Below are 27,586 nucleotides of genomic sequence, written 5' to 3'. Positions count from 1 at the left end.
CAGCTTCTCTGTGAGAATTCTGAGAGTTGAAGCTTTTGAAGTAGCTCATGGACACTGTGCATGAGACAGCCCACATCCCAGATTGTCTCTCTTAACATTTTGGCGGAAACTTATTAAAACTAGTGACAAACATTCATTTAGCAGTGTAAATGCATCTAAACATGACAAAACCTTCACAATGTATTTTACAGGTTATTACAGCCTCTATGTAAGTGAAATTAAGCCCAAAATTATTAATAAGTAATAAAACTCAATATTTTTGTCCCAACTCAATTTTTATGCAAATCTTATTATTTACTGTGTCTATATGATCAAAAGCATTTATATATATTTATAAAGAAAAGAAAAGAGAGTAGAAAGTAAAAGGGTGTAAGGCAGAAATAAAAAATGTAAGAGAAAGCTATAAGAAGTATATACAATGGAGTATTACTTACTGTTTATATTAATAGAGTTGAAATAAAACATATTATTTACTATTATTTAGTTCTAATTATTATTAGTTAAAGCATGACAGATTATTTACAAACAAGCATAAGCAGTGTAATCAAGAAAGTATAATTAGGAATAGCATTTGAAGAACATATAAACTTTTTACAAGGAATAAATATGTTATTATTCTATTAATCATATTTTCATTACTGTTCTCTCTCTGCCCTCCCCCACCCTTTACCCACTACATAATCTAAATAGAATGTCATTGTTTAAACAAAGAAAAGAAGAAAAGGAGAAGAAAAAAAAGATAAAGAAAAAAATGTATCAACTTACTGACCTTACTTCTCCTTTTCAGAAGGAGAAACAAGTTGAATCACAACTTGCCATTAAATCTCCAGATATTTTGACTAGTTATGAAACAAAACATTTCTTTGCACACTGAGAATAACTTTGATTAAATCTTTTTCAAAATATTTGTTGCTTCTTGGAAATGCAGGAACTATATTTAAAAAGATTAATAATGAAATAAAATAATGAGAGAAAAAAAAAAACATAGAACAGATCATTTGTTTTTTAGTCTCTTCTTCTTCTCTGAAGTCTTCCACGAAGTTTCAGTTGCCAGTCTCTTTAATGAAGGATTAGCCCATTCCATTTCTTCTATTTTATCCAAAATCTTATTTTTTTTATAAACAGTAAGGCAGAGTCTAAGTCATCGAAAATTTTAGGACCATCAGGAAGGAAGATTTTAAGCTTGGCAGGAAACAGAAGGTATGTTTTAAACTGTGCTTTTTTAAGCTCCCTTATTAGTGGCAGAAAAACTTTTCTTTTAGCTATTACCATGGAAGAATAGTCATTGTCAAAACGCACAGTTGTCTCATTAATCTTAACAGGAGCTTTAGCCCAAGCAGATTTAAGAACCATCTCTTTGTCAAAAGATGATAGAAATCTAACTATAACTGATCTAGGATAGTTTGTTAGAGTTAGTATTAGCTATAGATCTATGTGCTCTTTCGATACCAAAAGAGAATGCTTCTGGTAAGTCTAAAGTTTTAGGGAGCCATGTTGTTAAAAAAGAAGTAATATTGTTACCTTCAATATTTTCTGGCAGTCCAAAAATCCTAATGTTATTGCGCCTAGATCTATTTTCCAGGTCATCCAGCTTTGTTTGTAAATGTGTATTTTGTTTCAGCAGAAACTCAATGTTGATTTCCTCTTCTTGTATTCTATTTTCCATGTCATTCACAGCTTCTTCTATGCCTGTCATCTGGATCTTCTGTTGTTGCAGGTCTATATGTAACAAGTCTATTTGTTTTGTAGTTTTTTCTATGAAGGTGTCTATTTTAGTATCCATTTTATCCATCTTAGCAGTAAGTTGCTGAATTATAATTATCAGAGACTGAAGTTCTTTCTTGATGCTGGAGTCTTGAGAATTTGTCTTACTGGAACTCATTTCAGACTGATAAACTGACAGGAAAATTTCCAAAGTGATTTCTGACAGGAATATTTTTAAGATTTCCTTTCTTTTTTAGATATAGTTCAAGAACTATATAAAACAAACATATTTAGAAAGAAAATTACTTCAAAAATTAATTTTTTAAGTAATTAATTCCTGTCAGTGTAATGAAATTGGTGAAGCTGAAGAAATCTGCTGCTATCCTGTGTTCATCCTTGGCCACGCCCCCTATTGATGGTTTTCTGAGGAAGTTCTTGTGAATAAAGGAATGAAAGCACTTAAAACTTATTGCTGTATGCCTAAGTTTCAATTTTTCTTTTTAAGTCTAACATAGATTTACTAGAATAACTAACGTGACAGACAGCTACAGCTTTCTGCAGCCAAAGCAACATTCTGGAAAATTCCTTCCAATTTAACACATTCTCTTTACTCAACATTTTTTCATGATTTCATCTGTGCAGTACACAAACAAGGCTATATTCAGTATAGAACATGTAACAAAATAAGGTCAAACTATAACATTCCTTTGTTTCATAACAAAGTAGTACTGTGAGCCTTATCTATCTTGCAGCAGACAGTTGCTGTAAACATGTTTCTGGTCTGAAATATGCCGATTGTTTTTGTCAGTTGTGATGTCTGAAATAATTCTACTAGAGAAAATCCATTTTGAGACTTTTTTTAAACTTCAATATTATGCTCAACAATATTCAAAAAAGAATATCCTGTTGTAGGCATGTGATTAAGAAAGATAAACATTTAAATTATCAGAGAAGATGGAGGCTGTCCTAAAAACAAACAAGCCTCAGAATGTGCCACAAATTATGTTGTATTAAACACTAACAAATTACAACATCAGATTTATAGCACCCCTTTCAAAGGTTTTAAATAATCTGAATACATTTTTGCTTAATTATTCTATGTGGAAATGGGCAGACATTTATAGACAGACCTTAGTGGGAATCACGAAGATGAATTCTTACCCACTCTGAACATTCTGTGTCTACTACACTGGCATGTGATGTTTTCCCTTATGATACTGGTGTCACTTTATTTCACATGTTCCCAGATGATACAGAGAAACCCATTACATTTGCTTTAATATTACTGACAACATTGGAGCACATTTATGCTCAACCTGACATGAAAGACCAAGTCTGATCTGAGCAGTGTATAAGTTCTACATTCTACATATAGGAAGTACAACATGTCCAACATGGACCAACTCAATGTCCTGTCACTATATTCGGTATCCTACAGACTAAGAGCTGACCTATGTCTGGCATTCAAGGCATCCTCTGACCTATTACTGGTAGATTTACTGCACATCAGCAAATCAAATGGCATCAGAAATACTCTATCTATGGATCTAAACCTCTTCTGCAACATCAACAGAATGTTTTTGGGGGACAGCTATATCTCGCAGAGGATACCGCTGTTCTGGACAAGACTCTACATCCACATAAAACAAATTTCATCCGTATTCAAGTGCAACTTAGACCTATGGATGGGAAATAGAAAATTTACCCCAGGGCTGTCCCCTGTACTACTAAGACACAAAGACAGCTTCTAAATGCTTTATCCCATGCATGGCTCTTCTCAAATTATTTGTGGTATGATCCCAATTATTCTCATTAGGGATAATATATAATTATCGACCATGGGATGGTTAAGGCCAGTCTATAACCAAATGGGATAGGTTATTTTGAGGGAAAAAAGGAAAAATGGCTAGGCTTAAAATGGTGTGCAAGGGCAGCTAACCTAGTATTTACCTATGAACCTATAAGTGAAAAAGTTATACCAATGTTTTATAGAAAGAGAGAGATTCACATTGATAACAGCTCATTAACATTTAGTGTCCATGTTTAACCTCAAAAAGGATGCCCTATTAATCAGAACAGCACACAAACATTCTTGGGCACTGCTTCGGGTGTACATTCTTATGACACTGAATACAAAGGAACAAAGAAGCATAATGGTGCTGATGAACTATCAAATTTAACATAAGACAAGGAAGAACAGCTAAGTATTGCTGATTTAGTGAACATATATTATTATACAATTATTGAACAATGGACAGTGACCAGTTCTCTTACCCACAGAGGGGCCACAGATGATCCACCCTTTTCCAGGCATATCAGTTGTAGAAAGATGGCTTAGCGAGGATGACTCATTTTCCATACTTCCAAAAGGCTAAATGTTTTCTTGTCATGGAAGTCTATTATTTATGCTCAGAGTAATACTTCTATCTAAACTGTGTACCAAAATGTAAAACTCTGTCCACAAAGTGCACTATGTGAGTCCCTCACTTGCAGCCTTATACTGCGACCAGATACTGGCAAGTAAATTAAACATATAACAAGAACTTTTATGATATGCAGAATGATCCAATATGGGCTGCCATGAGCATATTTACACCTTGGGAGATTTTGTAGCACTATTCACAAGCTCTGTGCCATTATCTGTTTATGCTGTACCCCCACACAGAAATGACCAGAGTTTATCTGCATACAAACCACAACCTCCTAGAAGTTAATGCAATGTTATAGGCATTTTTTCACAAAAAATAGCATGCCAGTACAAATGTTCAGCAACAATGGGCCATATTTAATGCCTAAAGAATTAAAGATATTCACAAATCAAAAATGACATTAAACATTTACTGTCTGCTTTCTATCATTCAGCTATAACTGAATTAACAGGAAAGGTTTGCTCAAAAATTTAAATCAGTAAACAAAGTCACCATGTTTTATTTTCAGATGTTTACATAATTTTTCTTGAAAAGGGCTGGGAATCATTATAGTTCACTGAACTTCCCATTAAACACTGCTATAAGATATGAAAATCATAGCAGATATTTAGTTTGTAGAGAACAAGTAACTGCTCTCCCAGCCCTCTATGATCAGTAAACATGTTTTATTTGTCTGAAATTTGTCTCTGAAATGGCTATAATACAGCAATATGTGCATTGCTAAGGGAAGGAATGTAATCACCATCACTGATTTCCTCTGATATAAAATATTTAGGGGCATTTTCAGAAGAAATCCTACAGAATATTGTGGTGGCAATTAAAATGAAGCAGTAGGATTATTCATTTTAGTCAAACATTAAATATTTGAAACACATTACTGTTAGCTTAGAAGCTTATTTTAGAAATATAAATGCAAGTTGAATTGCAGTTCATTTATTCAGAAAGTTTAGTTCTTTTAGACTCTTTTTTAGTGTTAAAGGTTAATTTGCACAGCAGAACAGCTAATAGATAATGTACACTACAAGAGTGGGAGTTATCACTGGAAGCAGTTTGTTATAGGCTTCTAAACATTTCCGTTACTATAAAATGGTGACCCCCTAACCCCCCCCCCACAACACACATATTGGTTGAGATTGCTATGTGAACACTAAATCTACTGCATGTATTGCTACTTTGCAATTTTGAAGAGTTTCAGTAGATGGCAGTCATTTATTGTCTAATGTAACATTACACTACACATCTTCATAGAAGTCACCACAGGCAATAGCTTGCATAGAATAGAAGACATCTTCCATATAATTTTTATCTAAAACCTGGATCACATAAACACTGCATTTGATTTTGTCAAGTCTGACACATAGTGATAGAAGCTGAAAATATATGTTAGAAGAAAGAACCTGTGAATTAGTAAAACAAAAATAGGTAGAAAAGGCAGTCTGATGCAATAGTGCTTTTCATTGCTTGCATTACATACTTAAATAATTATATATGAAATCTTCTTGTAGAAGCAGATTAACTTATGTGCAGTCTTGCAGTGTTTTTGGTATCTCCTAAACACAGAAACCTAGAAAAGTTTTGCACTTGGTATTTGAAACACAAACGCTTGCTGCATGGATTAGGAATACTAAACTAACCTACACATGGAATGGATAAAATTTTAAATGCATGCAATTAATTTTTAAGTATATAGAAGAAGAAAGATCAAAGGGAGAAAGCAATAGGTCTGACATGATCATCTTATTAACTGCCATAAAGACCTCTTTGCAGCTGTCCATCTGTAGTTTGCTTTCTTATACTCAACCACATATAAAGCTGCAAGCAAGGGGTCTCATTTTTATAGTCACTCTGTTTCAAACCTTGGATGGAGGAAGTTACTAGTCTGCGTCCATACAAGAGAGTCCCCTGCAATGTAGATACATGGTTACAGAACTGCTAATGCTGGGTACAATAACTCATCTTTACACTATCACCTTACAATAGTCGCACATACCTTGGGAACCACAGGATCACTTCAGGTTTGTCATTTAATACTGGCATCTGTCAGTGGTCATTGTTCAATGACTGTGGCGTAATATACTTCCACTGTATTAGTGGTGTGGTGCTGTTCTGTGTTTTTCATGTAATAAATATGACAGATGAAAAATATTATAATGCTATGTGATGTCCTTGGAATAAACTTACAGGAACAGCTTCTAGTGTGACAAATGACAGCTCTCATTCTTAAGAACTGATTGTCTGTTGCCACTGTGAATTGCTTTTCATACAAATAAAGGTGGAATTTTTATATTCCCCAGATTAGGCTAATAGCTTCATTGTCATTTTGGATATAATCATGTTCATCTGTTGTTTCTTTCAGAAACTGCGGTGGATTAGGCTAATAGCTTCATTGTCATTTTGGATATAATCATGTTCATCTGTTGTTTCTTTCAGAAACTGCAGTGGGTTTCTTTGTATCATCTGGGAACTTGTGCAATATAACAGTGTCAGTTCCATAAGGCAAACCATCATATCCTAGTCTAGTAAGCCCAGAAGGGACTTTCTTAAGAACACTTAAGAAGTCTTCTTTTATTTCTTCATTAATTAACATTAGGATAGCTTTACTATAAACTCAGTTACACATGACTAAACACTGCCACATAGAAGCATTATCTTGCCTTGTTCAAAATTTAATAGGAAATTCAACCAATAAAACAAACAACCATTAGCATGCTCAGCAAGGACAAACACATAATTTACCATGAAACTGGGAATTCAGCAACCATCTGCCTCATTTAATAATATCCCAGATTAATATATAATTATCCATAAACTCACCTGCCTCTGGTCATACTCCCCACATCAAGCTTTCTAGTCTGTTCAACAGACTTGTGCCAGACGCAGCTCTTATGAACAGGATGGTTTCCTCATAACTGAATTTTCCTACCACTCATCTTCTGTTGCTGTCATTGTGTCAATGTCTTGCAGTTTAATGAGAGATTTTTTTCCATTTTGCTCTATCTGCAACTCTTATCAGTCTTACAGTCTGTTCTTTTATTTTCTTATTCTGGAATACCTTTAATGAGCAAGGAATGACATCTTGAATTTTAGTCTTTATGATTACTCTCCCTTACTGAGTTCACAAAATGAGAGCAGTTTTTAAAGTGACATCTGAATAGTCATGTTCCATAAACACCATCCCCCCAGCCACAGACAGTTTTTGACCTGATTGTCAGAATCTACACTCTTGCCCTGCCTCTCTCTCTCATAGTGAGTCAAAAACCTATTCAATATTTTCCTGAGTTTCTCTTACCTAACCTCCATTTCAGGCAAAGGCAAAAGCTTAATTGATGCAACTTTCAATGAGCCTTTAGTAAATCCTGTCCATGTCACCATTTTAACTATCAGATATAGTGCAACACATTATTTTTCCATTCACCCTCAAAAACACCATATAACCATAAATTATGCTTCCATGTCTTCTTTTCCAGTCCAGTGGAATGTGATATAATTTGGTCAAGCTCTTGAATTGTCTGTGTTCCTTCTTCCTGTATCTGTGCCTTTTGTTGCCTAAGCAGCTCCATTGTCATTTATTGACCATGCAGTTATTCGGTATCCCTCAGTGGCAGGAGCACCTAATCTTTTCTGATAGATATTGAGCAGTCCCATCAGCTTCCACAGCCCGATTAGTATTGCCTCAAGGCTGTTGGCTATCTTGCTAAAATTCAGCATTATTTATTTTATTGATAGTTGATTACTGGGAAAGTCCGACTGTGTATGAGTCCATTTTCAGAAGAGGCCCATGGAGAAAAGCTGCAAAGTATTCCAAAACATTTTAAGAATAATAATTTTACAGTCTTTAAAGATAATACAGAAAAAACCCTAAATACAATGTAAATAATTATAACATATTATACAGCCAAATTCAGTAAACCCTACACAGTCCAATTCTACCATGTGCACGTTGCACTGGAACTGTGGCTGATAACAGAAATGCACACCCACCCACTGAAGAATGTCATAATAAGGCACATGCTCAAACCAGAAATATCATAGATCATGTGTTTGGGCTGCTGACGTCATGGTTCCAGTGTTGAGATATATCTGGGGGAGCCCTGCAGTACAATACATGGACATGTAATGAAATATTCACAGTTATGCCATGCTACACAATGTCATTCTGAGGAAACAGCTTCAGCAGGATCAGCAAGGGGAAGGGGCACACATCCCATGACCAATGCCAAGGTCACCACAGCCACAGGCAGATAAGGAGTCAGAGTGGGAACCACCAGCTGCTGTGGGTGTAGGCAGACATAGTCATGCTCAATATGCCTTTCATTGGCTAAGAGACGATGCATAGCACGCTCACTGTCTAGGAGCCTAAAATCTTCCTCCTACGCACTTACATATAGTAACATTGATGCCAGGCAATGGTCACAACCTTTCTCTTCCCTATCTGTACTGCTTGCATCAGGCAAAGTGAACCCTGGTAAATATTGAATCTGGAGTGTATTGTGTAAACATATGAATGAGTGGCATATCCTTGCATGTTCTTACTTGGTAGTATAAGCAAGTAGAATATGGGAGATTTGTACAGAATTTATACAACAGAGACATACTTGACTTATTTGTGCAGACTGGATGCAAAAAAAGGACAGTAACAATAGGAACATATCCTTGTTTGTGCCATAACAGAAATGCAGCTTTGCTCCCCCACCACCAGAAGAACAGTCAAATTACACATTTGGCTAACACAGCGGGCTGGATTCACGAAGGCTTGCATGGAGTCTAAGAGTAGCCAGGAACAGCCGGTAGGGGTGTGCAACAGAGCTCTCAAAACTAGTCCTACACTGACAGGGCTTGGATATGCAAATTACCTCAATTGCAGGTGAAAGCTATGCAAATGAGGTAAATTTGTGATCCAGAAAACCCGAACCTGTCTGAGTAGGAGTAGTGTTATTTGCAGAAATGTACTCAGTTGACAACTGAGTATGGTTCTGCAAATAGCAAAATGGAGCCGTGACAGCTCCAAAAAAAGGATGCATTTACAGGAGGAAGCATGCCAATGGCCAAAAATACGGCCAAATGGCAATGTGAAGTGATGCAAAATAAAAATAAAATATCTTTTTTTTTCATCCCGATCTCCGGGGTTCAAGCGTAGTGCTGCGCCCTAAAAACCAGAAAATCAATAATTAAGATCCACAAATGTGGATTTTATTGCTGATATGAATTTACAATGCAAGTGAATGACAGGCTGAAGACAACATGGCCACCGAGTAGAGGTTGCTAAGGGGGGAAGCTCAGTCAAAGAGATGTAACCAAGCATTAGTAGGCAATCCCATGCAAATGAGGGTTAGGATAGTGAATCGCAAGTTTACATAGCAAATGAGCACAGTCAGTGAAGTGTAGGAGTAGGATAAGGGGAGTAACAGAGTAGAAGATAGGTGATATCACGAGGGGGGTATGTATGAAAGAAGTGAGGCTCATTGGAGCAGAGTGGCATGTGTCAGCTGACATTTACATATCACTGAAAGAGGTATGTCAACAGGTAGGCTAGGTAAAGTAAAGAAATTGAAGGTGTATGCCATGGATAACACCAAAGTTTCTTGCTGAGCATGCATGCGCGCGTGTGCGAGCCAGTAAACCCAAGTAAGACAGTGTGCTCGCGTGTTAGCGTGTGTGCGCGCGTGTAAGCTGGAGTAAGCATATGTAAATCTGTGTAAACAGTTGTAAGCGCGTTTGTGCCAGTGTGTGCGCGTTTTAACAAGAATAAGCAAGTTTTAGTCTGTGTAAACATGTGTGCGAGCGTGTGAGCTGGCGTGAGCGTGTTTGCGCTTGTGTGCGTGGTGCTGCCCCCCCAAGGAAACAGAAAGGGAAAAGGAAGCACACCAAATAGTAGGAAGTTACCAGGGAGTACTAGCAGAGCTAGCAGGTGAAAACAATCAGAATCAGGCAATTACACAGGCAGAACACTAGCCCAGGCCAGCCCAGCACTTAAAACTCTGCAAACAACAGTCCATTATGTTTCTTTCAAGAGACACTGCAACACTGCAGTAAGCTAATAGAAGTGAAAACTGAAAAAGCTTTACTGAGACAAAAAATGTTAGGGGCTGCCATTGCTGTTATAAGGCGACATATGCAACATGCCGTGGGTGGTGATAATGCAAATGCTGCTGGACAACCCACAGTGAGGAGACGGAGAAGAGTGTACAGGCCCAGGGTAACCTGCCAGGGGCTACATGAGCTGGAGATAGTGGAGCGCTATAGAGTGGACAGAGACCTCTTGCAGCAAATTGTTGAGCTGTGCAGGCCATGCCTCACACACAGAACCAACAGAGGGGAACCCATCCCAGTGGAAACCAAGGTATGTGCTGGCCTAAGTATATTAGCAACAGGTACCTTCCAGAGAACAACTGGTGATATGATGGGGATATTACAGGCATCAGCATCCAGGGTACTGCACCAGTTCCTGGATGCCATGTCAGCACATGTCGGTGATCATGTATATTTCCCCAATTCCCATGAGGAATTGGCCAGCAATATGCGTCTCTTCCAGCAAATAGTGGAATAACCTGAGGTAGTGGGTGCAATAGACTGCACGCACATACGCATCAAAGCACCAGCCGGTGAGCAGGGTAGGGTCTACTTCAACCGCAAGGGCTTCCCCTCCATCAACTGTCAGGTCGTGTGCATAATACTGAATGTGTGTGCTGGCTGCCCTGGAAGATACCATGATTCCCATATCTGGCATCTGACGCAGCTGTACCAGACATTTGCCAACGGGGACATCCCACATGATCACCTAGTGGGGGATGCTGGCTATGCACTGGAGCCGTGGCTGATGACACCCATCAGAAACACACACACACCTGAACAGGAACGCCATAATGAGGCACACGCACAAACACGAAATGTAATCGAGCATGTGCTTGGGCTGCTCAAGTCACGGTTCTGGTGCCTGGACACATCTGGTGGAGCCTTGCAGTACTCACCAACTACATGTACCCAAATTGTCATGGTATGTGCTATGCTACATAATATGATCATGCAAAAACAGCTGCAGCAGGACCAGCATAGGCCTGGGCCAAACAGCCCCCCACCATTGCCAAGGCCATCACAGGCAGAGCATGACTCGGAGGAGGAACAACCTGAACCTGCCCCAATAGGGAGAAGGAGGTGTGCCCAGTATGCTTTGGCCTTGGCAAAGAGGCAACGCATAGCACATACACTGGCTCAGTAGGAACTCTGGAAATGATACCTCTCTCTGACTCGCACATATAGTAAAAGGGATGCCTAAGTTGACACTACCTGCTTTCAAACATGTATAGGGAGTGTAGTATGTGCATCCAACATAGCCAGCCCTGCAGCACCACCTGAGGCATGACTGCCATGTGTTAAGCAATATAAAGCAGTGCTAAACAGCATTCACCACCATGTAGTATATGTAAAGAAAATTGCACACACCAACTAGCACAACTGTGGTCAATGTAGAGTAATATTGGCCAATGTCCAGCAATGTTGGTTAATATTGAGCAATGTTGGACAAGCTGGGTCTAAGTATATGAAGGTCTCTCCAAACACCATTATATTGGGTGACTTCAACTACCCAAACATTGACTGGGAGCATTACTCAAGCCCCAACACCCTAGCCCAAAGGTTCCTAGAATTTATAAACTCAAATGCTATGGAACAACTAGTCACCACCCCCACAAGAGGGGATAACATACTGGACCTGGTCATCACCAACATGGGAACTCTATGCTCCATACCAGATGTATTCCCCTCATTGGTAAGATCGGACCATAAATCAATCTCACTGGATATCCACATCCTGATCTCTCCCACAGCCCAGAAAACCAGTGAAAAACTTCTCAAAAGCTAATGTCACACTTCTCAAAACTGAGGTGGAATCCTTCAAAGCCCCCGGGCCAGTGGAAACTACGGCTCAAACAGCAAAATCCTTTATAAACGCATTCTATGGACACCTTCAGGAATGCATGGATCATGCTATCCCAAACAAAACTAAGACCCAATCATCCAAAGGCAGGCGTCCTGCCTGGTGGACCCCAGCCATAAATAAGCTGTACAACAGAAGGAGGATGCCACTACATGATAGAGCAAAATCCCTAAAAGGGAACGCATCTCTGATCAGTACTAGCAAAAAACTACGATCCCTCATAAAATCATCCAAGGCCAGCTTCGAGAGAGAAATTGCACAGGACACTAAAGATAATCACAAGGCCTTCTTTAGTTATGTTAGGAACCTGGGTGGCAACTCCCAGATATGCTCAGAGTTGGTCCAAAATGACAAAAAATGCACTGAACCCACAGACATTGCCAACATCCTGGCAGACAGGTTCAGTGCAAACTTTTCCCCCTCTTCCCCCCCTAAAGAGCAAATATCTATCCCAGCAGAGTGCTGCCTCCCTGACATCTCAGATGCTCAGGTGAGAGCCGCCCTCTCCAAAGCAAAAAACACAGCATCAATGGGACCAGACGGTGTCCCGGGCTGCATCCTACATGAACTCCAAGAAGAGCTAAACCCCCACATAAAGCTGCTGTTCAGTCTCAGCCTTACTACAGGATATGTACCCAAAGAATGACATACAGCAACAGTGGTCCCACTCCACAAAGGTGGTGCCTTTATGGACCCTGGAAACTATCACCCCATAAGCCTGACTAGCCTGGTCTGCAAAGCTATGGAGAGGATAATCATGGAACTCATAAACAAAGACAATGGGGACCTACAGACACTGGATCCTACCCAATTTGGCTTTGTTAAGGGCAGATCCTGCCTCTTAAACCTGGTTGATTTCTTTGAAACAGTCACCAAGGCCATTGATGAGGGGAAGGTAGTTCACACAGCCTACCTGGACCTCGCAAAAGCTTTCGACACAATACCCCAGTCGGGCATCATAGATAAGCTCTCCAGCTTGAATATAAACCCCTATGTCATAAGATGGGTTGCAAACTGGCTCAAGGGCAGAACCCATATAGTCAGAATTGCTGGAGCCATGTCAGACTCTAAACCAGTTACAAGTGGCATCCCACAAGGCTCAGTCCTGGGACCTCTCTTGTTCGGCATATATTTTTCGGAGGTTCAGGCTAACACGGGAAGACTGTGGCTGACCAAGTTCACAGATGACTGCAAACTGGGCACCATAATTGACTCTCCAGCTGACACAAGCATCCTCCAAAAGGGACTCATAGAGATGGATAACTGGTGCCAGAGCCATGGCCTAAATCTAAACGCTAAAAAGTGTATAGTCATACCCTTTGGCAAAAACAAAGTGCCCACAAATTACCACATAGGTGAGAATCCATTAAGTACGGAAGAAGTAACTAGGGACCTGGGGACCCAAGTTGACAGTAATTTCCCCTTTGACAACCACATTGCCAAAGTGGTTAGAAAGACCTTCTATATAGCCCACCTTATCATGAAAGGATTCACATCTAGATCGAGGGAGGTCATTGTGCCTCTTTATTCATCCCTCATCAGGCCCATAATTGAATAGAATGCCCCATTTGGGATGTATCTTACCCGACACCTGCAGCAATTAGAAAGACCCCAAAAGTACCTCACAAAGAGGATCATGGGACTCAAAAAGATGCCATATGCTGCTCAGTTAAAGAAACTCCAACTCTACTCAGTTACATACTGCCTACTTAGAGGTGATCTATGTCTGACGTATAAAGCCATGTCCAACCCAGAATTAATGAGCATGCTCCACCTCAGAAAATCCAAATCTCTTAGAGCTACGCGCTCAAGGGACTTGAACCTCAGCACAGAAATAAATAGGACATGCTGGAGGGAAAGATTCATAACCCAGAGGCTCCCTTCACTGTGGAATAGAATCCCAGTCCATGTTAGGCAGAGCCGCTCACTGACTCTCTTCAAAAGGAATCTTGACGAGTGGATGGGAGATCGTAGGTTTACCCCGGGGATTACTTCGGTGTCACTACTAATACAGTCAAAAAAACAAATCCGACTGCCCAGTCGTCAGGGGCGTAGGTCCACTGTGAAAGCGCCCAGAACAAGTTGTATCAAATCGGATATAAATCCAAATAACGTCACCTCAGGTAAAATGTTTAACGCAGTTTTTAATAAAAAGAAAAAGCATTTTCGCTAAAGGCAAAAGCCAAAGCTTCTTCAGAACAATACAAAGCATTTGAAAATACCGCCAATTTCAATATTTATATTGCGTATTACGTATAGCGTACGCACACTAATTAAAAATGTTTAAAGTCACAAGTACAGGACAATAAATGGCACTGTAAAAAATATATAAAAATATATATTGCAAGTTACAGTAGTGAAAACAATTCTAATCTAACACATAATTTAATTTAATTTAAAAATGTCTATGGTTAAACCACACTGTGACCAACAACACATTGCCAGAGTCACTTCAAGCTATCTCTCTACTAGACAGAGGCACAGTGAACTAACCTTAAAAAGGGGCACAGTAAAATCAGTTCAGAGGGTGGCGAAAGCCAAACACTCTCTAGCTAGGCTTGTAAATGCCTTAGAGCAGATAGCCTAGTATGAACCTATGAACCTATGTAGGGCATAGCTGAACAAAAGCCAACATGCTCATATTTGCTCTACTGGCCCTTAAGCAGTCTGGTCTGCTCAGTATGAAAATATAAAGCAATGCTGGGCTGCGAACCCAAGATACTGTGCACTATAGTCATAGTACTGAACCACTAAACCATGACAGTATTGCAGTGGTCAGCCTGTATGAAGAAATGATGATAAGTCTATGCAAAGTATTCCATGGAAACCCTGCAGGCACAGCATAATCCCTGTCGAGTTATGACACAAAGGTGAGTCCCGCAGTAAGATTAGAACCTGACTTTCAACACACACAGTAGAAATGTTAACATTGGACATGTACACATACATCAACAAATGTAGTGGACTTCAGACAGCAACATACTGAAAGGTCACACTGGGCATGCTCACACACTTGAATAAATGAGCAAATGTCAGGCAACAGAACACTGACAGTCTGAACTGGGCATGCTCACACACTTGAGCCATGTCGGAGTACAGCAGTGGGCCACACATATCAGGCAGTTGCATGTGTTAACCCAGGAACCTCTCACTATCCAGCAATATGCCCTGTGCACACAGTTATATGACAACAGACACATATATAATATAGTGGAACCCTGTCATAATCAAAGCCTAGCCAGAGTGTGTTTGGCTTTCGCAACCCTGTCAAAGTAGAACACTGTGCCTGTGAATAGTAGGTTACACAAGATAGCCCATTTATGTTTAGTGTACTGTGCCTCTGTCTAGCAGGGACCCAGAAGATATCCCATGGGTAAACATACGATCACCCATCCACTTGTCAAGATGTCTCCTGTAGGTGGTCAGTGGGTGGCTCTGCCCATGCGAAACCGGGATTACAATCCGGAGTGAGTGGAGCCTCTGGGATAAGACTCTGTCCCTCCAGCATGTCCTATTAACATCTGTGCTGAGGTATATGTCCCTGGAGTGTGTAGCTCCAAGGGAGTTGGATATCCTGAGGTGGAGCATGTTCATTAAATCTGGGTTGGGTATTTCCTTAAACTACAGGTACACAACACATCCGAGTAGGTGGTAAGCGACTGAGTAGAGCTGGAATTACTGTATCTGAACTGTGCAGGGCATCTGTTTGAGTCCCTACATCTGCTTGTTGAGGAACATTTGTGGCCATTACAGTTGCTGCAGGTGTCGGGTAAGGTACATCCCAAATGTGACATTGTAACCAAGCATGGTCGTGATGAGTATAGGGGCACAATGACCTCACTTGATCAACATGTGAAACCATATGGGATAAGGTGGGCTATATAGAAGTTCTGTCTAACCACTTTGGCAATGTGATTGTCAAAGGTGAGAGTACGAACAAGTCATGTCCCCAAACCCCTAACAACTACTACCATATGTAATGGATTACTACCTATGTGGTAATGTGTGAGCATGTTGTTATTCCCAAAGGGGATGACTATGCAACTAATGGAATTTAGCTATAGGCCATGGCTCAGGCACCAGTCATCCTATCTCTGTGAGACCCCATTTGAGTATGCATGTTCCAGCTGGAGAGTTGATTATGGCACCCAGTTTGCAGTCATCTGCGGACATGGTCAGCCATATTCCTCCTGTGTTAGCCTGTACATCACACAAATATATACTGAATAAGAGAGGTCCCAGGACTGAGCCTTGTGTGATGCCATGTGTAACTGGTGTATAGTCAGACATGGCACCTGCAATACTGAGCATGTGGGTGCTATCCCTGATCCAGGTAGCAATCCATCATGTGAGATATGTGTCGATATTGACGCCGGTGAGCCTATGCATAATGGCCGAGTGGGATATTGTGTCGAAGGGTTGTGCAAGGTCCAGGCAGGCTGTGTGGACAACTGTCCCTACACCGATGGACCTGGTAACTGTTTAAAGAATACAAACAGGTCCAAGAGGCAAGATCTGCCCAAAACAACGCTGAAATGTGTAGGACCCAGAGTCTGTAGGTTTCCGATGTCTATGTGCATGAGTCCCATTACAATATGCTCCATAGCTTTGCAGAACAGGCTAGTTAGCCTTATAGGCTGATATTGTCTGTGGTCCATTGTGTTAGCAACTCTGTGGAGCGGGACCACTATCGCTGTATGCCATTCCATGGGTACATATCCTGCAGTAACTCTGATATTGAACAGTGATGTCATGTGAGGGTTACATTGTCATGAAGCCCGTGTAAGACGCAGGCCGGGACACCATCTGGCCCCATTGATGCTGTGTTGTCTGCTGTGGGGAGGGCAGCACTCACCTGTTTATTTGTGATGTCAGGGAGGTTACACTCTGTTGGGATGGACAGTAGCTCCTTAGGGGGGATGGGGGGAGAGATCTGCACTGAACCTGTTTGCCAGGATGTTGGCAATGTCTGTGGAATCAGGGTATGTTTAGTCAGTATGCAGTAACTCACAGCATATCAGTGAGTGTCCATCCAGGTACCTGAATTAACTGAAGAAGGCCTTGTGAGTGTCCTACTTGTCTGGTACAATTGTCCGTTAGAAGCTGGCCTGACATAAATACATGAGTGATTGTAGCTGTCTGCTAGTACAGATCACAGATGCCTTCCCTGTCTGGGATTGTGCTCTATCATGTAGTAGCGTCCTCCTTTCATTGTATAGCTTATTAATGGCCAGGGTCTACCAGACAGGTCCTCTGCCACTGGAGGAGTGAGTCCAGTTGTTATTTGGGGTAGCACGATCCATGCAGTCCACTAGGTGTCCATAGAATGTGTATGTAAAGGGGTCAGCAGTCTGAGCCATACTTACCACTGTCCCAGGGTCTCTGAAGGATACCACCTTGGTTTGGAGAAGTGTGACGTTTGCTTTTGAGAAGTTCACCAAGATTACCCAGGATGGGTGTGGGGATGGGATATGGATGTCCAGTGAGATAAATGTATGTTCTGACATTACCAATGAGGGGTATATCTCAGGTGTGGAACATAAAGTCCCCATATTGGTGATGATCATGTTCAATATGTTGTCCCCTCTTATGGGTGTGGTGACCGATTGTGCCATAGCATATGAGTTTACAAATAGTGGCAACTGTTGGGCGAGGGTGTTGGGGCCTGAGTACTATCCCCAGTCAATGTGTGGGTATTTGAAGTCACCCAACATAATGGTGTTTGGGGAGACCTTCATATTGTCCAGTGTTCTCAGGAAAGCCGAGTGTGGTTCATGAGTTTGGGAGGGTGGTCTGTAGCAGGCAACAAACCAAAAGGCATATTTGCACAATGTTAGGTGCATATGTATGGTCTGTGATGCTTTGTGCAGTGCTACCAACCCGGAGGTATGTGTATCTGTGATGTATATGGATACTCCCCCTATTTGTGTTGGCCATTCCGAGTTTTGTGGTCAGAAAGCATGGTATGAAATATAACCTGGTAGTGCTGGTGTGCATTTGGGAGCCTGAATCAGGTGTCTGTTTGTGCACAGATATCACTGTTGTCGATACTGAGGAGATTCCTGAGTGGTCGCAATTTGAGGGTAACACATCTGGTGTTGAGCTGCATTACCCTCAGTGTCATGTACTCTGTAATGTCTATGGAGGTGGGTTTGTCTTTTGAGCCCCGCTTAAAAAAGGCAGTATGGTGGTAGCTAGTGTCTTAGCCAGTATTCGAAAGTCCAAGGGTGACAGGTGCAAGCTGTCCATAGGGAAGCTACATGGCATGTCGAGCATGTCACCCCAGGCTGACAGACACTGTATCCCCTGTGAATGACACCAATATGTTAGCCAACTGTTAAACGTGATCAGTTTGTTGGTATACTGTGACATCATACTTGGTGAGTGTAAGATGCTAGACAAGGTCAGGGTCATACTGGCCTGGGCTACATGATCAGAGAGTTCCTCTATGTATCATGTCATGTGGTCCAGGGAGGAATGTCTGAGGGTGTACGCACCAGCATGGACAATGATGGAGCCAGTCCTGTACTTGCTTTGGAGTGACCTGAGTGCATGTGTTATGTTGCGGATCCTGGCACCCGAGAGACAGCTCAAAGTGACTATTCCCTTGTTTGGCCTGGTGAGTGGGACGTCAGTGTGTCTGACAATAAGTGTCACCTATTACAAGTGTATTAGGTGTGTTGTTTAGCCCGAAGGGCAGTGACTGTGTGGCACACTGACATTGTGAACTATGTGATATGTGGGTATTTTAGTGGGGTAGCAGTTGTTTGTGTGTCTACTTTGGAGGTCTCTGCTGCTTAGGCAGAGTTTATGTAGAGCCTCCGAGTATGTTTATGTGTGATAATGTGGTTTGCTTGCTGTCGCTATAGGTTTATGTGAGACTGATATGTGGTGTGTGTGGTTACCTTCACCACCTGATAGACTATGCCAGTCATGGGTCGAGAGAGCTCAGCCTCCTGTATGTCAATATTGTTGCATCTCTCACATATATCTGAGTTTGTTGGGAGGAGGAGATGGTTATCTGTGTACATGAGGCCGATGTGACATTGTGTCAAAACCACAATATTCACTAGGTGGACTGGAGAGTACACACGAAACCGACCCCTGGACATGCCAGGATATTATGATGACATACTCCGTAGCCTGATCACAAAGGATCAGTAGGGTGTTAAGTGCGTAAAAGAGTATAACAGGGATTAGTGCTCAGGTTTGTTGGTGTTTTGTAAAGAGTAGCTGAGAAGGATTCCAGACTAAATCATGGCACCTCCTTCAGCTATGTCATAAATAGCAATGTACACTCATATATGTCCTGAGTCAGGGCTAACTGTACCTGACTGACAATGCCGACATCCTGTCAGACAGGCCCATATAGACATACCCACCTCCCACTGATAGTCCCAGTCATCATACCAGGAGATATCACATGTAGAATGGCTGAACAGCTCCCCCCAAAGCCAAAAGCATGGCAGCAATTGGATTACATTGTTTCCCAATATGTGTCATGCATGAACTACAGAACAAACAGACCCTGCACCTGAACAGTCTGCTGAGCCTCACCCTCTCCACAGGATCTGGAACCATTGAATGTGTTACAGCAACATATGGCACTCCCCACAAATGTTGGTGCACAACACACCATGGGAAGTATAGTCCAGTAAGCCTATGAAGTCTGATCTGCAAGGCCATGGAGTCCATCATGGTTGAAGTCATAAACAGAGCTATTGGAAGCTGACAAACACACAACCCTACCAACTGTGGTATGTTCATGTGCAAATCATGGTTCCCAAACATGCTAGACTGTTTGCAAGGTAGACACCCAGGACATACATCACTGAACAGAGCTACACATGTCCCACATAGACTTTGAATAGCCCTTTATCAACATCCCTGACACATGTCGTATCCACAAAACCAACAATCTGTGCATAAATATGTGTTGGCATATGAAGGAATGTCAATGTGTCCACAGATAGATCACACAAGGTAAGAATTATGGGGTCCTGTTCAAGCTGTTGACACCTGCCGACCCACATGGCTCATTCCTGGGATTGCATAAAACAAAGTGTACACATATTACCATGTCCAGTCTGATGATGTCAGCATCCTACAAATATAGCAGGAGAAGAGAAACCACCCAGTAAAGCATATAGTGTGTCCTGTTTATGTGTATTTCTCTAGTATCATAACATAGTTAGGTAGGGGTTTGGATCCTGCAAACGCTGACAGTGTATGTGTGTGATTTCCTATGAGAGAAGTTCCATTTTTGGAGACTGGGAAAACACATTAAAAGAGGTACATTCCTCTTTGGAAAGTTTGATGATGACAGCATCCTACAAATATAGCAGGAGAATAGAACCCACCCAGTAAAGCATATAGCGTGCTGTGTTAATGTGTATCTCTTTAGTATCATAACTTAATGAGGGGTTGGAATCCTGCAAACACTGATTGTGTATGTGTGTGATTTCCTTTGAGAGGAGTGCCCTTTTTGGAGACTGGGAAAACACATTAAAAGAGGTACATTCCTCTTTGGAAAGTCAGATGATGTCAGCATCCTACAAATATAGCAGGAGACGAGAAACCACTCAGCAAAGCATATAGCACACCATGTTAATGCATATCTCTCTAGTATCATAACATAATTAGGTAGGGGTTTGAATCTTGCAAATGCTGACAGTGTGGGGTGAGGGGTGTGTGATTTCCTGTGAGAGGAGTGCTCTTTTTGGAGACTGGGAAAACACATTAAAAGAGGTACTCTCCTCTTTGGAAAGTCTGATGATGTCAGCATCCTACAAATATAGCAGGAGAAGCTAACCCACCCAGCAAAGCATATAGCGTGCTGTGGTAATGCATGTCTCTCTAGTATCATAACATAGTTAGGTAGGGGGTTGAATCCAACCATGGCTGAGTGTGTGTGTGGAACACAGTTGGTCGATGCAGTGTGGGTTTTGCTTTTACTATGGTATGACATATCATGATTAAAACAGTATGTGCATTGCACACATCAGGTATCTGCGTGGCAAATAAATATGTGTACATATGACCTCAATCAGTACATAGGTGTGAAGCCTGCATACTACATGAATACATTTGTTTCCTTTGACAGACTGTGCCGCTGCTTCTCAGATCGTGGGTCACATATGTATGTATGTGACAAGCCCGGCCACTGTAGTGATCTGTGTCCAAGGTCATCTGTGCCACACACACCCATGACAGTTACTACAGAGTACTGTGAGTGAGGGTACATGTCTAGGGTATATGTCAGACATATTCATACACAACAATGACTGGCAATAATGGACAGTCATTATAGGTGTACAACAGCCCTGTGGATATGCATTCAGGCCCCTGATGTCTTATGTGACACACCGAGGGACTCCACAATACCTATGGATATGTGGATACCAAAGGACAGATGACATAACACGTGGTGGTATGTACACATTGGTACCCAACATACATGTTGAGGGCTACCACCTATGTGGTACTGTCGGGATAGTATGTATAGTAAATGTGGATGACTATGCCATAGTCGGCTTACTGCTATACAGCATGTATTGGACAACAGGTATCCGTCTGTATGATACCCTTGTGTAGGATATGTGTCCAATCCAGGGAATGCATTGTAGGCCAATGCATGCATTTCCAGATGTGGGTGGACATATCCCTAGTGTGTTTGCATGTACCTAAGAGGGCTATATACCAAACAGGTGTGGTCCCAGGAATGGGTGGCAGTCAATACCACTGGTTACTGTTATAGTTTAGTACCAGAAGGATCCAACTGTTACTGAGTTCCCTACAACTGTGTGTCATTTGTCAGGACATCATCTAATGATTGGTTATAGTCATGCTGTTGAGGTTGTGTATACTACCAGACTGCAAATCATTGAAAGGTATTAACAGTATTACCCACAGCATAGTGTCAACCCATGTCATACACACATGTGTACCCATGTTAGTACATATCTGTAGTAGAATGCATACTGGCCATCGAAAGATACTATGAGATGTTAACAATGTGTACAACAGGGTATGTCACATGTCCCATGTGTCCACTATGCACGTACATGCAGTCAGTGTGCACCCACCATGTTCACAGATGTACACCTGCTAATCTGTAATGCACACACCACACACGTACTGTCCACTCACTAACACATGCTGGCAACACTGTACACTTCAGCCAAGTGGCACATGGGTGGACAATACATACTCAGACCTAACACTGGTGTAAACAATGCTGCATTGACAATCAGAGCTGTGATGCATAATGCCTGCTCAGATATACCTACAAGGATATCATTACACTTTCCTGTGGACAACTTGCTAATATTGCTGCACTGCTATAATGTCACCCTGTGCATCAGAACCATGTTAGCCTGTTCCTCCATCAATGTTACAGATTACAGGAGGTGGCACAGGTATCATCATATGCACAGGGTGTGTTGTTGGTTTGCCAGAGCCCGACATTGACTCATCCAATTGACATGTGTGTGTGTGTGTGTGTGTGTGTGTGTGTGTGTGTGTGTGTGTGTGTGTGTGTGTGTGTGTGTGTGTGTGAGGGACAACAGTACAGCATGGGCCAATGTTGATGTAATGTGTGTGTGTATGTGTGTGCCCTAGTTGTTTGGTTAATGTGTGTGTGTCTGCATGCACACAGCTCCACCATGTGGCTGCCATATATGGGAGGTTGTGGGACAGCCACAGACTGTACCTGCTAGGCTGTATAGATCACTGTCTCTGGGCATGGACACGGTACCTGTGCCTGGCAGGGGTGCTATGGGCAGTATCGGGTACCAACCCTGACTGGGTACTATCATCAGAGGCAGAGGTATGATGACTGGACCCATGTACCTGCTGTGACTGGCCAGAGCTACGTGCACATGGTCTACTAGGACAGTCAATAGACAGGCCAGCCCCAGCATTGCTGGGGCTGGTACTGCCACTACAGGAGTAGCTGTGATCTGTGTGCCATCCGCGACGAATGGCAGCTGTTGCTGTTGCTGGCATGTGTCCACGTTGATGTCTCAACCATCCTGCATGGTCCTGGCTCATGGAAGACACATTGTGGAGGGCATCTAATGTCTCCCACCAACGTCTATCAATGACCTCGGTGTAATTCCGGATGGCACCGGCAAGGTCACGGATGCTGTCACTGATAGCAGTGTAATGGGCCCTCTGCGCCCTTAGTCCCTGTCTGGTGTACCGTTCCATACGTGCCTGTGCCTGCATTACAGCCCGGAACATACTGGAGGATGTAATACCTCTGGGGGCACGCCTGCCAGGGGCAATATGACCAGTGATGCTCCGCCGAGAACCCCTGGACATCTGCCTGTGTGGTACCATTCCAGGAATCCGGCTATGGATGCTGTGAGGGGATGCAAGTGCCATGGGTACCACACTCTCCTGGTCAGTGCCAACTGTCTGCTCTCCCTCGGCTAAGGCCATTGGTGATGAGGGATGTATTGACAGTATGAGTGTGCGCATAGATGGGGTTGAACGCTGTGTATTGTCCACTGGTGGACCAATGGCAAACCCTGTCAAACCTTCCTGTGCCAGAATACATGTCTCATCATCTCCACTATTAGTGGCAGTGACTTTAGGTTCCCTACTGCTTTCAGCCACCCCAAACTCAGCACTTGTGAGAGGAAGACAGGAAGCACACTTTACAATCTGTACATGATGTTAGCACACATGCACACATGCACACATGAACACATGCACACATGCACACAAATACACTCCTCACTACAGCACATAAACACACACACCAGCAATCCAACACATACTCAATAGTGGGTGAAGGTGGGTGACAGTATCACAAGGCAAACAGTCACCTCACATGTGTCAGCATGCAGAATATGTGTTACTCAAGACCATGCAGTGTAAGTGTAGATGACCCTATTTAATGACATTATACATGGCTTTGATGCATGTGTGTAGTTGTTCAGTGATTGGCTACACCCTGGAACACAATGTGTACATGGACACAACATTGCTGTGCATGTATTATCAGCTCACAGGTATACATACCATGGCTGTATGTGTTATCTGTGTGACACATAGATTGCCATGTGTGATTACAATGTCTGTGTCCATAACAGATAATAGTGGGCACAGGTGTAGCACATGCATGCTATGTACACACGCGGAATGAGTGGTGCATGTAGACATGAAGGAATCCCAATGCTCAACATGGCACTTGTACAGTGGTTATGGAGAGTGTGGGACATATTGCAGATATGTCGGTGCCAGCCATGACATGGCATGCTAGATGACTGCAACATTAAGCACCACACATACCCAATGTGTGTCATGTGACCTATACACCCAATAGCATTCCAGGACATATATGTGACACTTTGTACAGATGGCGACTGCTGTGCATATTGTGTATACTGGCATATGCAAGCACACACACAACATGCTATGCATATTGTGTATAGGTGCATATGTTTGCACACACACACAGCATTGAGGTGCAAAGCAATGACTGCTATGTGTAGTACTGTGGTCACTGTAACTGGATGGGGTGTAGTACCATGTGCCATCATCATCATGCATCTTGTGGTCACTCATGGTTACTAATGTGTGACAGACCACTGCCTAGCATGCTGTACCTGAACTGCAGTGCCGTGGCTACATTCACAATTACACAGCCACTTTGTACATGAGTGTGTGGGTGCCCAATAGGAAGCATTGCCTAACACGACTGTGTTATGTGTTAAAGAGTGTTGCACAGCCCCATGATAGGCCTCTACCCCTGGCTGGGATACAGAAGTGTGACCTTACAGCGGGTGTGTGGTAATGCTGTATGTAGCATGTTTTTGTGTACTGCATATGATAAACGTGTTATGTTGTGTACAGCTGTAGCAACTATGCCTATCCAATGTGCAGTATGGTGTTGCCACAACTATGTCTGATGCTCTGTGTAATGCATGTCATTGAGGCAGCTACTGACATTACTGAGCTGTGCAACGTCTTACAGCAAACATGCATTATGCGTAGGTGTGTTACGTGCACATGGCCTACACCTCACCTATGACATGCACATTTCATTACCAACATTGCAGTTATACCACACTCACCAGCATGGATCGTCTGCCCTGCTGTGACACCAGAGGGACCTATGAGAATATGAGAGAGTTCATCAGTGGCCACAACTGTGGCATTGCTACAGTGGGTATGCTAAACTACAGTAGAACAACAGTCAACAGTCACAGGTGTAGAGATAATATTCCAAATATCAGTATTGCACAACACTAGACAGCACAACTGCTAAACACACAGTACACATCTCATGTAGACATAATCTAACAATACAGTTAACTGTAGTCTACAGATAGGGCATCTTACCTGCTCACTCCATGTGAACATGCTGGGTGGCTTCGGCCTCCATGACAACACATGTCACAGGTTGTTGCTGCTGTTGTCCAGGAGCCACCACGCTTAGGAGCAGCTCCTCTACTCTGGTGAGGGGGGGATGAATGGCCACCCCACCACCTGTGGCAAGCTGTTGTCTTTGGATATCAGACGCATGCCATGGGACATGTCTAATTAAATCACTGCAGTGATGGCGTACCTGCCCATATGTCCGGTTATGCATGCCTATGTCATTTACCCGACGAACAAGATCCTACCACAGTGCAGTCTGCTCCTGCTGGTGATGGCTGCTTTAGGAAAACAGCATTGTGTACTGCTGCACCAGGCTTTGAACAATCTCATCTTCCTCCGCTGCTGTGTACGATGGGTTACGTTGGTGGGCCATGTGGCTGAAAAAGATATGAACAATATGTGTGAGCGAGTCCTGTGGCACACTTTAAACCTTTAACTAAAGATATCACTTTACTGACATATATACCATCCATTTGTCTGTCAGAGGTTACACACGTTCAATACCACTTATTGGTTCTCAGGCCACAACTGACTAACAGTGCCTGGCACACTCTATATATCACACCACTATACAACAGTACCTGGCACACTGTTTGTGACACAATGCACAACCTCGGCACAGGGGTATATATCACGCCAATGCACAAACAGAGATGTCATCCATTGCAATGAATATAACGTACAGTTACAGTAGTACTAGTCAACCACTCTAGTCATTGATGCCATAGCCCTGCCTAACATATGTGTACAGTTGTTACTATAGGTGGCATACTGCTGTAACAGAGTATATATGTTGCTGGATACACACGTATACCCTGTAACATACATATGATTGCAGCCATGGTACAGGCATAATTACACACACATCAGACAAACATACAATGCACCACTGTATGCCAACACAGATGAGCATTACCTGTGTACCATACAGTACTGTGTGCCACTACTTACAAACCCTTATGCCTGAGTTTTGTCCTCTGTGCAGACTACAGGAAACACACAAGACAGTGTTTCCAAGCAATGTGAACACACACCATACTGTGCTGTTTAGGCCTACAACTTCAGGAAGTACTACAGTTCATATGGGAGTTGGATTCACCAGCAGTACCACTCACTAAGCATACATGTATTGCTTTAGCCTACAATGAGACATCACGGTCGTCAACAAGGAACTACATCACATTGTATGCCATACTACTATGTCTGCCTAACAGTACAATACACATCTTTTGCTGGCATCACAGCTAGGATAGACACTACCATGTTAGATACAACTTCACACTAACCTATCACACCTTTACAGACCTTGCACACATTCAGCGTTACACTTATTCAACCTCACATAGCAGGTATTGCACTGAGTACATGTGTGAGTGCATAGTGTCATAGGTAGGTAATATGCTATTGGCCCTAGGGCCTACAGCAGCCTAGCCATATGCTACCCTGGCCTTTGACACACATGTACTTTGATTTCACTTGCCCCTGCCAACCAGAACCACATAGGGGGTTCCTGGGGTGTATTACCAATCTCCCAAACAATCATCAGGGGTATTTATGACAACTGCTAATGAGGAGCCTTGTTTGCTATTGCTAGGTGGTCTATTCCAGTGTATGGCATACCTCTGAGATAGGAACCTATCCCTCCAGCATGTGCTGTTTAGTGAGCTGACGAGGTTTAGGGCCCTAGAGCGTGTATCCCGGAGGGATTGTGATTTGTTGCCATGGTGGTTGTCACCCAGCTATGGGTGTGACATACCTCTGTATGTCCGGCAGAGGTCACCTCTGTGTGGCCGGTATGCAATACAGTCTAGATGTGGTTTTGTGAGTCAGTCTGCATAGAGCATCTGTTTGCGGCCAGTATTACCCTTTGTGAGGTATGTCTGTGGCCTTTCCACCTGCTGTAGTTGTCATGTAAGGTACATACCACACAGGGCATTGTGATGAGTAGAGGGGAACACTGACCTATATTTCCCTAGATGACACACCTGTTGTCATGACACATACCACACAGACAGATCACAGGTCTAGTGTGGCACTGTCTTTATGAAACAGGTGGCTACTGTCCACCTGTGTCCCATGTTCCCTTATCACACCTTCGGTGTTGGGTAGATCTCTACCTATGTGGTAG

The sequence above is a fragment of the Protopterus annectens genome, chromosome 5.part0 (genome assembly GCF_019279795.1).
Source record: "Protopterus annectens isolate FY-2018-M chromosome 5.part0, PAN1.0, whole genome shotgun sequence".
NCBI classification, from domain to species: Eukaryota; Metazoa; Chordata; order Ceratodontiformes; family Protopteridae; genus Protopterus; species Protopterus annectens.
The sequence above is the reverse complement of the archived record's forward strand: the minus strand, read 5'-3'. Positions refer to the sequence as shown.